The sequence below is a fragment of the Dipodomys merriami genome, unplaced genomic scaffold, assembly GCF_024711535.1.
Source record: "Dipodomys merriami isolate MVZ:Mamm:240054 unplaced genomic scaffold, mDipMer1.0.p SCAF_11, whole genome shotgun sequence".
NCBI lineage: Eukaryota > Metazoa > Chordata > Mammalia > Rodentia > Heteromyidae > Dipodomys > Dipodomys merriami.
The window spans coordinates 31036155-31052312 of NW_027202382.1; the positions used below are offsets into that span (position 1 = coordinate 31036155).

At 38.3% G+C, this 16158-nt stretch overlaps 1 long non-coding RNA gene across 1 annotated transcript in view; it reads left to right on the top strand.

Annotated features, from left to right (window-relative positions):
* The window catches only part of LOC138816351 (uncharacterized), an 85596-nt gene extending 82116 nt beyond the window's left edge, over nt 1-3480 (top strand). The window contains exons 5-6 of the long non-coding RNA XR_011368624.1: nt 1510-1560; nt 3403-3480. This is a non-coding gene — a long non-coding RNA (uncharacterized lncRNA). The remainder of the gene's footprint in view (nt 1-1509; nt 1561-3402) is intronic.
* Nucleotides 3481-16158: the final 12678 nt, after the last annotated feature.

The window sequence follows — 16158 nt, forward strand, 5'->3', positions numbered from 1 at the left end:
AATACTTCCACATGCCTAGGTCTGGAAAAGACACAACAAACCATCTTTTTTTTCTGTCTCTCTTTTCTATTTCTGCTTCCCTTGGGACAGATAGCTCTGGGCCTCGTGGAGTTATGAATCAGAGTGTTCTGACATAGGCAGCTAATAGAACATGCATTAGCTTTAAAATTAGGAGCTCTGTGCTAGCCATGATTTCATTCTTTATTCTAAGAATATTAGCTTCACTTAATAAGGAAGAGATCTGGAGGGTTTTTTTTGTACATTTCACTGACTCACAATGAATCTACTACCCATTTAGTCTTCTTTTACTTTGCTGCCAGTTCTACTTTCTTTGCCTAAGAGCCAGATCACAGAAGTGAATACTTACCATACAGCTTGATTCCTGAACTGTGGAGACTATTGTCTCTGAGTAGATCTACTTTTTTGGGGTATTTGTATCTCCTGTCATTAAAGAGAAAGGTATGTATACCTCCGAAGCTGCTCTCTCTCCAGGGAGAAAGTTCACATCATGAAGCACTTCTGATAAGTTAAAGAAGTACTTACAGATTTCAGTTCAATGACTGGATTTGATCTAGTACAGGATATGGGGATAAGACTATTATAGCAATCTCATTTTTCTTCTATACAGTATGAAGATACAAGCACAAATAATCTAATGTATTTAAACTATATATGTATATGTATATACATATATGTATATATATACAATATGTATACACACAAATACACACATAGACCCATAAGAAATAGGATTCCTGTCTCTAGGAAATAATCTGATATATGCACGGACCAGTTTACTATCCTGGATTCACTGTATTTTTTTTCCATTTGGGAGAAAAGCAGACATTATCATAGTGAATTTATAAGTTTGAGTAACTTTCGCAAGCAAAATGTTGCATTTACATGAATACATTAATAAGAATTCATTTATCCCAATTCCCTCAGGTAAAGAGTAAGTCCAATGTCAAAGGCACTGATCACAATGACTATTATTTAGTATCCACCACATACATATGTGTTTTGTTTAGCCCTCTTAAGCAGATATTAGACTATCTTCCATGTGGAAGAGGAAGAATGTTTTAGAAAGACTGGGTGAGTGCACCAAGCTTAATGCAAAATGGTCTGTTTGCTCAGTGATCACTGGCCACTATAAAACCAACCCAGATGTTAACCTTTTGACTCCGATGGACGGACTTCAAAAACAAAACCATAGCCTAAGTCTTTTTGAGCTCTCTCCTGGTACAAACGGTGATTGTAATGCCTCTTCTTCATCTCCCACATAGATGGCACCGTAAATGTTGGCAGGATGCATAGGACGGTACATGAAAGATGGTCGGTCTACTGATATTCCCTAGCTATGAAGAAACTGGCTCATAACTTTAGGAACTTATAGAAGATAATGACACATTGTTCAAAAGATGTTTGGAAGAACATCAAAGATAATTTATATATTGTATATAGTATCTTAGTGCAAAATGTGGAACATAAATATTAGTTCTTTTCTGATAGGCACCAAGAGGAGCCATCCAGTTCCACTTAAAGGAAGAGCATGCTCTCCAGGTATGGGGAAGTAGTTAGCTTTCACTAGCAAAACTTCAGGTTTCACATGATCATGAAAAGTACTGCATCACTTATTTCTGGCCCTGGTACAGCTTGCATCCAGAGACTAATTTTGGCAGAGTGTAAAGTCTTAGTCACTTTGTTCAAGGTGAGTTGCTTTGCTTAGTTCCTCTAGAATACCTGTATGGTATTCTAACTTGTCCCACTGTCAGTACTGTCCCTTCCCTCATCCTTGTGTAATAGCGATTACTGGTAAACATCTTAACTTCATGGCAAGGTCTGTTTACTTAGAACATAATGTGAAACTTCTCTCCAGGTCCCATGGACACATAATAAAGTTAGAAGAGTATTAAAGGGAGATCAAAGCCATACAGAGTCTTATTCTGGTTCCTAGTACTGTGCTATAGGATACTGGGTACTTCTGCAGCCCATTACTAACCTGGCTAATAGCAGGAAAATTTAGTCCCAAGTAAGCTCCTAAAGTCCATCTGTGCTAGCATTGTACATGCTTTCACTTACTTTTATTCATATTCTCTTTACTTTCTTGTGAAGAATCCTGGCTTTATTTCCTTCTTTTTGTTCTCCAAAGCATCCCATGTTCAAAACTGGGACTGCCCCATTTAGTTTTTCATATTTGTTTTCTGTACTTGATGTCTTTGGGTCAAAGACAATATCCCTCACCTTAAAGCTACCTGCCATCACCCACTTTTGATCAGAATCTGTAAAGGTATTCGGACAATGGGTGTACAGTAAAGAAGCTCCCATGGACACTCTGGGGTTAGCCTGACTGAGAAGTACATAATGCACACATGATGGATGGTATTCCATCACCTTTCAGCCGGCTTCCTCATTGTGTAAAGACTATCCCATTTAGTGAGGATAAATTTGATTTCAAATGAATTGCTGTAGGACATAAACATGACTAAATAACTGGCCCAGTAAATGAAGATATGCAATGTATTATAATCACCTGTCATAGTCAGATAAGGAAACATGAAGAAAATATTCTTTTCCAACCAAGCATGTCTTCTTAGGAATGAAATTATAGTTGGTTTGTACTCATTTGCTTTACTTATCTTGTATGAGACCAAGAATGGAGGATGCCAAAAGCTAAAAATGCTGACTGAAATAGCTAGGATGAGACAGGCCAAAAGAATTTGAGAAAGGAAAGAAAATTAAATTCATGAATGCTTAATACATGCCAGGTACTAGTGCAAGACCTGTGCATATATTCTATTCTATTTAATACTTATATTTTATAGATAAGAATCGGTAGAGATATCAGTTAATATTTTGACCTACATCCTTTAAATGATCACAGAGTTAGAAATAGAAACTTAAGACATTTTTGACCTCCAATGAATGGATCTGTTTCAAGAAATGAATGGAGATAGAAAACTTGGTGTTGTCTACCACATCAAATCTTCAATGGTAGAGCCAGTATAGATTGGCTAAATGGTAAAAGTAGGAGAGACAGACAAATAGGTGAACAGACTGAGAAAAGGCAAGAAAAGGGTGGGAAGGTATCATTAGTCATCATAGAAAAATTAAATATTATGCTTATTGAATAGAAAGTACTGGAGAAAACAGGAGGCTATGTATAATTGCAAAGCATAAGTATTACTTCCCCAAAGCATCTAGGAAATATTTGAGGATACATAGCAGGGTGCCTGAAAGAATTATCCTACCAAGGCTAAAGGAAAGAATGCATCAGCCCTATGTTTTCCACCTACATGAATTAGTAAAACATTGTCATAAGGAAGATCAATCTCCACTCTTACTTCGATGATATATATGGCAAATGTTCAGTTTACTCATCCTTTCTCCAATCTCCAATTCTAGGATCTCTTCATATCTGGTTCTCTGTGGAATTTTCTGAGAGGACATCCTGAAATTATGGATCACACTGTTGGCACTTCATGCTTGACATTCAAGAGCTGCTTAGCTCCCCCTAAGTAAGGCTCTTGCTGTATGCAGCTCGAGGTTTTAATTTTACCTGTTAACTGTCTAATCAAATTATCACTAATGTATCATTATAGGAAAAGTAAGATTACCTTCACCATATCTATTTATTTTGAAGACTGTGTGCATATTGTCTTGAAAATGGTCTATCCTTTTTCAAAGGATATTCTTTCAAATGTGAATTTTTGTGTAGCTGGATGCCATAAGTATTTTAAAAGGAGGAACAGACAAGGTGATATAAAGCATTATAAAATAATGATGTCTAATAATACTCTTTATTTCAAACAAAGGCCCTTAGGTAGGAGGAAAAGCTTTTCATTAAGAAGCCAGAACCCCCCCCCCAAATATTACAAGGGTGTATTTTAAAACTGAAATCTGTTCCAGTGAAAAATCATAGAAAGTCCAATCCAAGCCGAAGATTTTTGCATATGAGTATATATTATAGACATAGAGGTTGGATTTCTTCTGCAGAGAAGGAATGCAGTGTTGTGACGTTTCTGAAATTCTAAACCTGGACAGAGGTCAGGGGGAGTCATTAGAGTCTGAGCACATATGCCAAGGTATGCTTTATGAATGCAAAATCTGAAAGGCTTGCTTTTAAGAACCTGCACAGGTTTCCCTCTTGGCCACCCTGCATCCGGTCTTTCTTAAAAGGAGTCTCCCTTGGAAAATAAAGTCAGTGATATTTTTTCCCCCAGTGAACCCACAAAGCAGGAACAGATGTGACACAAATAACCTCTACTTTATGCATACCTCAGAGAAAAATGACACGAACTGAAGCAGAGATCTGGCTTCAGGCCAGAGAGAAGGACAATTGGAGTTTAGGCCTCTAATGACATGGTTCATATCAGCTCACTCTCTTTTGCTTGTGTAGGTATAAGGAGTGCAGGTGGAAAGGGGAGAGGAACTGCGTTTACTTATTGCACAAAGCTACCATGTTTCCCAGCTCTCTGTAATCATTTTCCTACATCAGAACACCCACTCACACTGTTATTCGACTCTTTCTTAAGGCATGGGGATAAAGAGATCAAGCAAAATGCTGGTGGCCTGAGTTCTAGCGTTTGAATAGTCTGAGTTAGATTTCTAATCCCAACATCTAACAACATAATTAAAAAATATTTATCCGCTCCACATTTCAGTTTGTTTCTTTGCTCTGGTAGATTACTGGTATCAATCACCTTGAGGTTTGTATTTTTTTCTTTTGATTTGTTAGCTAGTTCACAAGAAACATTTGAAGCAATTCGTACCATGTAACAAGTGGCTAACAAATGCTACTTATTATAATTATTAAGAATCACTTATGTTTTATAGTCTTTAGTTCATTTGTTGTTATTGTTGTTTTACTTCCTAGATAGCTAGTCCCTTGTATTCAGATAGCATGGCAGATTTGCTTTGATATGTAGTACAGTCTGAGTTCAAATCTTTGTACTGTGTGGTTAAATGTTCAGCAACCAGTTCTCCCAAATAAGGCAGCTCAGATTTGTAGCATTTGCCAGTTTCTGTGGTGTAACTCTTCTTCCTGTAGTCCTTTTAAAAATATTGACATGATGGCAGCTGGATTGCAGAATTCCTAAAAATGTAGTAATGGTCTCTTGTGAGGGGATGTGAGCTAGCTTCATGACACCACGGAGTGGCTGTGCAAAGGAGAAAAATGTGAAATCTGAAAAAAAAAATGAGTAAAGCCACGAACAATTCATACCAGAGATTTTCAACGTCAAGAGGCTTCTGTCTATTGAGCATTGCAATATTTTATCCTTATCCAGGAGGAATTGTTATTGAAATTTTCTGCAGAACACTAATCTCTTGCGTTTTCTCCACAGAAATGAGGACCTTGGCCCAAAAATCTTGGATGTTATCACACAATATAAGTTTCTTATGAAAATTCATAATGTATGCTGGAAGGTTAAAGACCTCCTCTAAGTCTTTGAATAAAGACATATACTCCTTTCCTGTTGTTTGTTATATTGAATTTTGAGTTTGCCTGTCTGAAGATTTACACTGAGTTCTCCCTTGAATCTACTGTATTTCAGTTAGTATATTTGTATACATTCCATAGCACTCAATGTATTTACTTATAAGTTTATAAGCTAATTCTAGCTTCCTATGAGGAAAAACATGTGATCTTTGTCTCTCTGGGTTTGACTTACGTTACTTCATCTTTCTTTCCAGGTCTTGTCATTTCTTTACAAATGATGCAATATCATTATTTTTAATTGATGGTACTCATTCATTATATCTCACCATCAGTAAATGCACTCTCTCTCACTTCTTCTGTCTCTCTCTCTTTCTTCCCTTCTCTCTCTCTCTCTCTCTCTCTCTCTCTCTCTCTCTCTCACACACACACACACACACACACACACACACACACACACACACACAATTAAGTTACACTGATTAATTCTCATTCATCCTGTCTGTTGCAACCTCAAAGCCATTTATTCAGAAAAATCTGCAATTCCAGAGGGTCCCTTCCAAATGTTCCCTAAGACCCCCTGAAGTGCCACTCACCAAGAGCACTCACCAAGTGCTCTTTTCCACCTCTTTCCCAGTTATCTCTTTCCCAGCTCTCTTTCCCAGACCTTTCCCCACGTGTGGAGGGCCAAGATGGTCTGGTGCCAGCCAGAATGATGAATAACCTACCCCTTACCTGAATACCACGTGTGTGGTGCTGTTCTTACTCGGCTACCTCTTTTTAAAAACCTAACATAAATGGTGCCGTGACTAGGATAAAGGGCTTAAAGTCAGGATAGGTGGGCTTCCTCTGTGGGTTTTTTCCTCTTTTTTCTTTTTTTGTTTGTTCTTCCCTTTTTGCTCTGAGGAATACCCACAGTTCTGACGGCCTTTTGCGCACCTGTCTGTCTGCTACGGAAACAGCGCATCGATACCATTTGCTGCCTTCACATCCATGTCCATACCACTTCTCTACTCTGGTGAGTGAATCTACTCTCCACGGTTCTCTGTTGCTCAGTCTCTGTCCAGACGTGGTGCCATGCCAGAAAGCTCCTATGGCCTTTAGCTGAAAGGCCGGTCACCTCTGAAGCTGAGGACGCTTGGTTTTGGGGGCTTGGCCATTTCTCTCTAGAGTGCTGTGGGGGAAGTCGGGACACCGCTTCTACCTGGTCAGCTCTCCTTCACTCACCAGACTGACTCTCCTACACATTTAATGGGGTGCTGCGAATAACACCTGAGCTGTGAAACACCTTTGAAATGCCTCCTATGCTCCCTGGAAAGCCAGAGCGCCTAATTTTATGCCATTCTCAGATGTAGACAGTTTTTGCCACTGCAATGGTAAATGGTCAGAAGTCTGTTTACTTTCAGGCTCTCTTTGCTCTCTCTCTGCCAGTCATGTCCAACTTTCCCTACTTTCCCTTTCTCTTTTCTACATTTTGGCTTGTGCCTGGAAGAGTGCAATGCAGGCTGGGTCCCAGGGACCCCCCTCTAGATTCCCTCTCAAATGCTAGCCAATGTAGGCTTGATCTATTTGTTCAGGGTTTCTTTGCATTTTTCAGAAATTCTCCATCTTGAATTCGCCATCTTGGCCACATGGTGGGTTAAGGGTTTGGCCCCATCTGACCTTTAACCTTCAACCAAGCTTACAATTCCATCCATCTATTCTAAGGTGCCTTGCTAACAAGTTGCTCTTTTCACAGGCCCTAGTAACTGAGACCCAACCATTTGATGTGCTTTGTTAGCAAAGATGTCTAAACGTTGTCAAAATTTTAGGTTTTGAGTTTTGCCTTTTGTGTTTTGTGTTGTGTATTCTACTACTGACTATGTGGTTCTAAAATACTGGGTATATCTGTGCTAAGATTCTCACATCTAAGAAGTTTTGTCATTCCAGAATATTTGTCGGTCAATTCTTGATAAGGAGCAGGTAATCTCTACTTATTCTACTTGATCTCCTTGTTGCTTTAATTGGAAATAATAAAGGGCTTTTGTGGCAAAGACTGCAGTTCAAAGCCAGTCTGGGCTGAAAAATTCCTAAGACTCCATATCCCAACTAACTGCAAAGAGCCAGGCTGGAAGCATGGCTCAAGACTCTTATCTCTAACCAGCCAAACATTGGAAGTGGTACTGTAACTCAACATGGTAGAGCACTAGCCTTGAGCAGAAGTACTCAGGGATAGTGCCCACACCTTGAGTTGAAACCTCCTTGAATACCAACTGGGACAAGCCATCCCAGCAACGAGCACCTAGACTCAGCCAGTCTGGGGAACAAGGGAACATGGAGAGGAGTAAGAGGAGATGATGTCACATCCTGCCCTTTCAAAATTAACTAGAGCCGGGAGGTCAGTGGAAGTAAGAAGCCTGCCCATCTAATGTCCATACCTGTCTATCTTGCCTTTGTCACCTGACTTCTCCTCTATCTAGTTGCCAGATGTCAGAAGTAGCTAGGGACATTTCTACCAACATTTTCAGCCCCAAGTTCTTCCTATTGCCATTTATTTGCTCTCTAGTATTTTTTTTTCTAGCCCTCAATGCCTCATGAGACTTCTCCAGACTTCAGCTAAGGACTCACGCCACCAAGGGACAGCTGCTGCTCACTGCCTTCTCTGGGAGGGAACCAAATTCCAGCCCCTAATGTCGATGCCCCTTGTCAGCAAGAAGTAACCAGAGAGAATCCTTGCCCTATTTCATGATTGGAATGTAAGGCTGGAATGTAAGGTCTGCTCCTGGATGGCGAGCAGACTCCACCCTCCTCGCAGCAAAGTCTCCACCCAGTACCTGCACTACCTAGGCAACTGGCACACCTGGAAGAGGTCACATCTGCATCTGCTGAGGTCACATCGGAGTTTGATGTGGCCACACCTTTCTCGGCCCATACCCTAGATAAGGCCTAGCCCAGGCCCAGATGCTCTCTTTTCCAGGCCTTTCCCTGCTGCGTGGGGGGCCAGGATGGCCTGGTGCCAGCCAGGAATGATGAATAAACCTACCCCTTACCTGAAAAAAACAACAACAACAACAACTCAACAAGCGATTTTGTGAAGTCGGGTGCTCTTTTCAAAGAATACTTTAGTTAAGCATTGTTGAAAAGGCACATGAGATTTAAAAAAAAAAAAATGCCTGTACAGAACGTTTCCTATAAAGAATAGTAAAGCAACACATTTCAGTATTTTTTTGTTGCATTCTGATGATTCTTTTCTATTATCCTAGTCTATAGTCATATTAATTAAATAGCCTTTACTCATGTAATTTGCCTTATACAAATTCATAATATGTCAATATAGGACAGAATTCCAGCTAAAATGGCAACCTAAGACATGTGTTTTTCTAGGTTTCCTTCTGAATCACCATGAAAATGATAATAATGAAATTAAAGTGTATGAGGATGAAGAAAACCAGAAACAAGATGAACTGAAAAAGAAGCATTAACAAATCTTTGGAAGATGGAAAGCAGATGGGGTAAGTAGTAACTGATCTAACAGACTAGAAAATCCTTAAACCCAAGTGTCTTTCAAAAGGAATTCTAATTAAAAAACCAAGTTTATTTGCACTATAGAACTTTGAGAAGGAAAGAAAAAGAAGAAGGTACTAGATAATTGGGAAAGTATGGGGCTACAATGAGGATTGTAACAGATTCATTAGCAATCCCCATTCATGATTCAGGAAGCAGGTAAAATGATCATTTACTTTTAAAAAGTACTCTAAAATGCAGAGGCCAAGCAAGCAAAAGCTAAAATGAAATTTCACTTTGAAAATAAATAAAATTGGGTGAAAGGTAGCTAGATACTACCCACCTTTCCTCTTTTCCTAATAAATACATGCAGAATATTGTGATGGTGGAGATTTTTATCTCCATCATACTGATTAGACCAATAAAATAATCACAGGGTCATGACCTTAAGAGCATAGATCACCATACACGGAGGTTGTCAACAAACAGCACTATGCCCTAGTTATTTTATCTTTTATTTGTAAATATAAATGAATAACAGTATTCTGAGGCATTTTAAGAAAGACTTCAGGAAAGGCAAAACTTACAATGTAAAACTGTAAGCAGAAGTATTTAATTAATGCTAAATGAAATTTTATATCCACCAAACAAGAACATAATGTTATAAATTGGCATAATCTGAGAATGGAAAATAAAAGTCACTAGGAATTAACTTTGTGTTGGCCCCTCAAAAATACTTTCAAATTGAATTAAAATTATATTGAGAGAATACTTTAGAAAGTAGAAGAAAAAGGTAAATATTCTGAAAATATGATAAAAGATGTTTTAATATTGGAGGACTGAATAGAAAGTCCAGAAAAATTAGCAATGCTTCTATAATGAAGACAAAGAGGTTGTAGGCATCAATGATAGAGCAACTGATTAGTAAGCATGAGGCCTTGAGTTCAAAGACCAATATCCCAAAGGGTGGGAGGAAACAATGGCATCATGATTTATATAAACAAAAGTAAAATTATGCCAGAATTTAATTTCTAAACACTGAGGATACTGGAAGACCATAAGATTTTTTTTTCAGAGAAGAGGAAATAAGAAGGGACTCATGCACCAAGTACTGAAGATGGAAATGGCATCACTATTCTCAACAGGACACCAGATGCTAGATGAAAATGGAGACATATCTTTAAAATTGTAAAATGAAAGACAAATAGTATCAAAGTTCTTGTTCATACAGGGGTGAAATAAAGACAGATTGATATTTCAGTATGGAAAACTTTACTGAGAACCTAAATATATCTCAATAAAACAAGGAGCCACAATGTAAACTAGTAAAGGATGAAAATCAGAGAATAGTAGCTTGTTCTGGGAAAACAAAGAAAAAATAATTCAGAACCAAGAATTGTTTGAAAGACTGAAAAGCAATTAATTTGGAACCTGAGGATAGTGGTCCCCAGGAGAAAGATCTACAAATAGATGATATATGGACACATAAGAGGTAGAAAGATTGATGATCATATGTTTATATATATACATATATACTTATATTTATACATACTTTATATGATAGAGAGATAGATGATGGATATGTACATGTACATAGGTACATGTACAGATGAATTTTTATACCATAGAAATAGTTCTTAGACATAATAAGAGAAGTAGTATTGTTCTGGTAAATATTTTCAGACTTAGGAAATAAATCCCTGAACAAATGGATTAATGAGGCTAGGTTGAATTCAAGAGGAAGAAAATTAATAGAAAGAAAGGAAAAAATTATGTCATGTTTTATGGCTCAGCTCTGAAAATATTTACACTGCCTAATAATAAATGTCTTGAATGTTGATTCAATTTAAAAATATGATAGAACTCTCCCAAAAAGTTAAGGGAATAAAAAGTGTCCTGGGGCACATTACAACCTAGCAGCCACATCTTCCCCAGACATGGCTAAAATGTATAAAACAATGTTTTATACAGCCATATAATATGTATAACACATATATGCATAATTGAGAAAAAGGGAGATGAAAATCCAAAATGTTAAGATTGAATGCATCATGGAAACAGGAATCATTGTGAAGGGACAAAAGATGGCTTTCTTTGTTAAGTGTCATAACACCAATAGGATGTTAAAGAACTTTTCACATATTACCTGGATAAAAATTAAGTCACTGGGCTGCAAAAGGATGGAGGCTAGAGACAGATATGGATCGAGAGGCACATTTTATGGGTTAGGTATTGAGTTCTAAAGTGCTGAGTATGTCTTTTGTGAGTTATACATACATAAACTTTATATATACTATTTGTATGCATCAAGGGCCTACAAAGGGTATTTTAATGCCAGAAAATATACTAAAGGAAACAGTTGAAGGATCATCTGAGCCTAATCTTTCAAAAGCAACTCTTGGCAACACAGTAAGCCCTCTTGTCCTCATCCCACCCCACACCAAGAAAAAAAAAAAGGAGAAGAAAATTTGGAAATGAGAAATGGATTTCACCTAGCATCTAGATACTGTTGGCTTTAGTATCCAATAGGTCTTATCTTTGATTTTTTAAAAAGTAACTAAATAAGGAATATGTTAGATAAGAAGGTGCCAGTATAAGATACCAGGGCATAAAAACCACTGGGTGAGAGGGAAGAAGCACCACCTGTGTTTTCACAAGTCTGTCACAGATCTCTGAATAGTGATTTGGGATGCATCCAGGAATTTGCTAATGAAATCATCTAACAATACAAGACTTAGGTAAACTTAGAAATAAACCTTGGTTGTCTACTCTTCTGATGGACCTAAAAATGGTCAGAGTTCATGCTTCCCTAATTACTCTCTTCCCTGAAGGTCCACACCATTTGAAACCTGTCCCTCCTTCATTCACACACAACTAATCACATATATATGCCACACTGTGAGAACTTTAGAAACCACAACTGAACAAAGAAATGGTTGATCTTCAATTCCTGAAGATGGTTTGTTTTTTTCCCCACAATTGATCAAACTCTGATTTGATCTATCAAAACTTCCATACATCACAGCAAAACTTTATAATGTTTATTCATCTGCATTCCTCTAATGTTATATAATAGTAAAAGCGTGAAATTGAGACACAGAAGACTCTTAACTCCTGACTCTGTCTGCTTGTTCTGACTGTATCATTTTGAGCAATCCTGCCTGGCTTTTGAGTCGAAATTCTCTCAACTATTAAATGATGATAATAAGATTTTCCTCATAAGATTGTTATGAGTAAGAAATGGGCCAGTAAATGTGTATTTTATGGGCTATAAAGTAATATATAAATGTCAGTTCTATCTGTGACAGGCCTTTCTGTAATATGTTTCCATGTATCATACCCATTTATGCCTCTCTCTCTATTTCTTTTTCCAAATTGGCATTCAGAATTATTAAGACAGAAGTTGCCACAAATATTTATATCTGTCTCCTTGGGTCACGAAGCCTCAAATAAGTGAATCACCTATATTTTGTCCAAGGTACTATTTGTCCTGCCATTTATCCTGCTGAATTTACAAAATTAATCAGTCGTATTACACAATTAGTCATTATGAGATTGTGAGAAATTGAATCATGCATCTCTTTTGTAAAATGAGCTGTTTCGAAAAGGGATTGCAAGACATGCTATATAGGGACGGATTCTAGTGTTTGACAATAAAATAAAATATAATTGATTTATAAGTACTATATCTTCAGATCCATGTGTGCTGTATGATAGTTATTTTAGACCAGTTTATGTTTTAGAAGGCCCGCATTAAACATTTTTGTTTGATTTTATAGATACACATGTAATAACATAGTATATGAACTAAGATTTTTTTATAGTATCATAATCTGAATTAAAATCTCAACTCAGGTACTTAAATCTCCGAGCCTCAGTTTCCCTCTAGAGTACAGAGAGAAGCAAATAAAAATTAAAGATACTGTACAGGAAGTGCCTGGTTGTCATTTTACTACTGTTACATATTTAGAATCAGATTTTAGACATTTGGACTCCTGAAACTCAGATGGCCTTCTCTGGCTATGTTTGTATTTACATACTAAGTTGGATGCAAACATTGTGGTGGATGCTGGCTGGTTTGCCCTAGATGTAGCTGACTGCCTTTTCAGACACAGTAGAAACAACAGCTCCAGGAAGAGAGGGTGGCTGAGCTGCATATGAGAATCTGTGTCACACATGATGCAGATGTTAGAGGAGTCACTTCTCCATTAAGTAAGTGCCTAACATGTGTAGCGAGAGCAGAAGCAAGGCAGAAAATGAGCCATGACTGTCTGCTTGCAATTCTTATCCCACAACTATGTTCAAAGTATGGGGGAGACAGGACATTCTCTATTGTTCTGAAAGTTGAGTGCTTTGGGATAAACTTGCTTAGTATCACAATCTGAAAAGCAGTTGTAATATCCTGCGCTGGTGATTTTGTAGGATGGAGAATGTAACTGGAAGAAAAGAAAGACAAGAGACTGAGGACTATGAAGAGATAGAGCTCAGCCTTCTGGGAAACCCTCCTAAATTCACAGTCCAGTTTGCCCAGTTTGTTGGAACATGGAGTAATTTTGCTGTCACTGTTTTATCAACTGAAGCAGAAATGGTCCTGAAAGTAATGCAGTGATGGGAAGAGGGAGTGAAGAGAAACAGATCCAAAGGGAAACCAAGCATCTTCTAAGAGTCACATACATGGTGAGAAGAGCCCTAGACTTCTACCATATTGGACCACACTGGAGATTGTGTGTGTGTGTGTGTGTGTGTGTGTGTGTGTGTGTGTGTGCGTGCGCGCATGTTTATTGTTGTTACTTGTTTTGGTGGAAGAGTCTCAGCTAGCCTAAAACATATTGATGAATCTTAGTGTTGCTAACTTCATCTCTCAGAAAATGTTGAAAGATAGTTTTTGTTGTTGTTTTGTTTTCTTTGTCGGGTGTAGGGCCTGAACCCTGGGCCTGGGCACTGTCCCTCAGCTCTTCAGCTCAAGGCTAATGCTCTACCACTTGAGCCACAGCACCACTTCCAGCTTTTTCTGCTTATGTGGTGCTGAGGAATCGAACCTAGGACCTCATGCATGCAAGGCAAACACTCTACCACTGAGCTACCTTCCCAGCCTGATCGATGGTTAGATTTAAACCTCACCCAGGTAAGGACATGAGATGGGGACATTGGAACTTATGTATATCTGACTCCCCAGACAAAATCTTTAGTTACTATGGCATGCATCTCTTTAAGGCTGTTTTCTGGCTCATGTAATGGGTGTTAATGGGGTGGCTACATCTTAAATTGCATTAGCACTTTTGGACATAAAAGATAAGCATGTTCCAGCTGTGCATACTGCATGCTGATTCTATAAGATGACACTAGGGAAATCTGTATTTTTCTTTTAAAGTTAACTGGACATTTCTAATTGATATTCTTACTTGAAAATCCAAGTTATTGTAGTCTCTTGTCATAGACATAAGGGTAGTAGAGGTTGTCAGTTGGGAAGATTCTATACAAAGACAGACCCTGGGAAGGACATGGAGAGAATCTAAACCTCTGGAGTTGACATCCAATGAAAAATGCCCATAAACACAAATGAAGGAGGCACAGAACTCATAAGGATACAATGACCAAAATGATTGGATGTAGAGCCTTTCTTTGCAAAGAAACTTCCCTAGAAGGTCTAAGGACACTTGCCATTTTCTGCAGGTACCAATTCTCTCATTTCCTTATTTTGTTCCATATGAATTTGAGGCTGGGGATAAGGAAATGATTTGACCAGTATGATGGAACTCCTAAACAGAAACTGGGATTGAAATTCAGTTAAATATTGCATTAAAAAGAAAGACTACACACTTGATAAACAACACTTTTCATTTCCAAATGCGTATGTATCCTAAGAGCTGCTCTTAAGGTTGTAAAAACAGGATCATTTTGTGCGTAATAAAACAGAATTCCTCTGGCACTCATTCCCAGGCACTATTATGCAACCCACAGTTCCTCAAGAAGCCTCATTCAGGTATTTTGAAAGGTTATTCAGGAAGGGTGCACTACATTCACATTCTACTTTTCCCTATCCTCAGTGTGAAACCAATTGAGCAAACAGAAACCCCCCACAGACAGTGATGGGGAGGCATTTGATGGAACCGAGTATCAGTAAAATGCATAGCAGACCCTCAAGTAGCCAAGCAGCTAAAGCCAAAAGGATAGAGGGCCTTGCTTGAAAAAATGCATAGAGAAACTCACCTCTGATTGAGATTCTCAGTTAATTTTCCTTGGCTGAATCAGACTTATACAAGGGTGTACAGCCATGTCTGTAGAGTTGTAATTTACCAGCCATTGTCAAACTCTGGTCTTGAGATTGCTTTGCTGCTCTAACAAAATAAAAGGACCAACAGAGTTTTCAACCACCTTTACTCTTACTTTTCTTCCCATTTCCTTTTCTACACAGAGAAGTCAGTATATGTAGCTGGACAAGAGTTATTGATATCTGTGGACAATGGTGGTTGGGGACACAAAGCAGTGGGACATCAGACAAGACACAAAAAGACAGAAGAAGATGAAGCCAGCATGTTTGGAAGATAATTTACACTAAGCCAAATAAGTCAAATGATGAAGCTAATGTGTAAATAATTGGAAAATAGTGAGATTCAGTTTCTCACTGTGGGAAAAATGATTGGCCAACATTAAAAAAATTAAGATGTCTAGAAAGCACATTGATTGAATTAGAAGTTTTGTTCATTATTCATGATACATTATTTCAAAATCTACCGGCACAGAATTATCACTTTTTCTGCTTACACATGGTATGGGTCAGTGATCCAGGAAAAGACCACAAGCACAGACTGACTTTTCCCCAAGATAACCTGGCCTCAGCTGGGAAAACTTGATGGCCAGGGGACACCACGGAAAGCAGCTGGAGCCATCTGGAGTCCTGAGGGGATATGATCCTCTTGGATTGCATTCCCGTGAACCAAACTGAAATTGCATACTTTGCTCTAACCCCAACTCCATACCCAAGTAGCATCACTGTTGTCACACAGGTTAGTGAGATTCAAAGGAAAAGGCACATAATTTATATCAATGGCAAGAGTCATCACCAACTGTAAACCCCTAAGGCAGCCATGAGAATCTTTCTTATGAGTTAACATCATAGTCAATAGGAACATACGTGAATGTAGGTGAACCTGTGTGTGTACATTTCTATACATGTTTCTCCTACCTTTGTTCACTGGGAGGGACTTCCTCCAAACAAAGCAATAGTGCTGAGCACACTG